The sequence below is a fragment of the Convolutriloba macropyga genome, chromosome 8 (genome assembly GCF_964194025.1).
Source record: "Convolutriloba macropyga chromosome 8, txConMacr16.3, whole genome shotgun sequence".
NCBI classification, from domain to species: Eukaryota; Metazoa; Xenacoelomorpha; order Acoela; family Convolutidae; genus Convolutriloba; species Convolutriloba macropyga.
The window spans coordinates 50092925-50093265 of record NC_134475.1 but is presented as its reverse complement, the minus strand read 5'-3'; positions in this window follow the sequence as shown (position 1 = coordinate 50093265).

Sequence of the window (341 nt, the reverse complement as noted above, 5' to 3'; positions counted from 1 at the left end):
AACAAAATAATCTTTCAGATTTGATTGTTGAACAACCTTTTCAGCTCAATTGCTTTTATGCAGCCAAATACTATTCTCCAATTCATCGATTATTAATATGATTATAACTTGGTTATAACTAATTAACCATTAAGTCAGTTTACCATTACGTTGATGATGTTTTTACAATGGAGTTTAATTATCGCAGTGTGCCTTCTTTTGCAAGCAGCACTTTCAATTAAATTGATAAAACTTGAAACTTTTGATTCTCAAATTAGCCATGCGTTCAAAATCGCTTTAGAATTACTCTTTGAACTGCTCATTGTTATAATACAATTCAACTACCCAAATTATAAACCGAC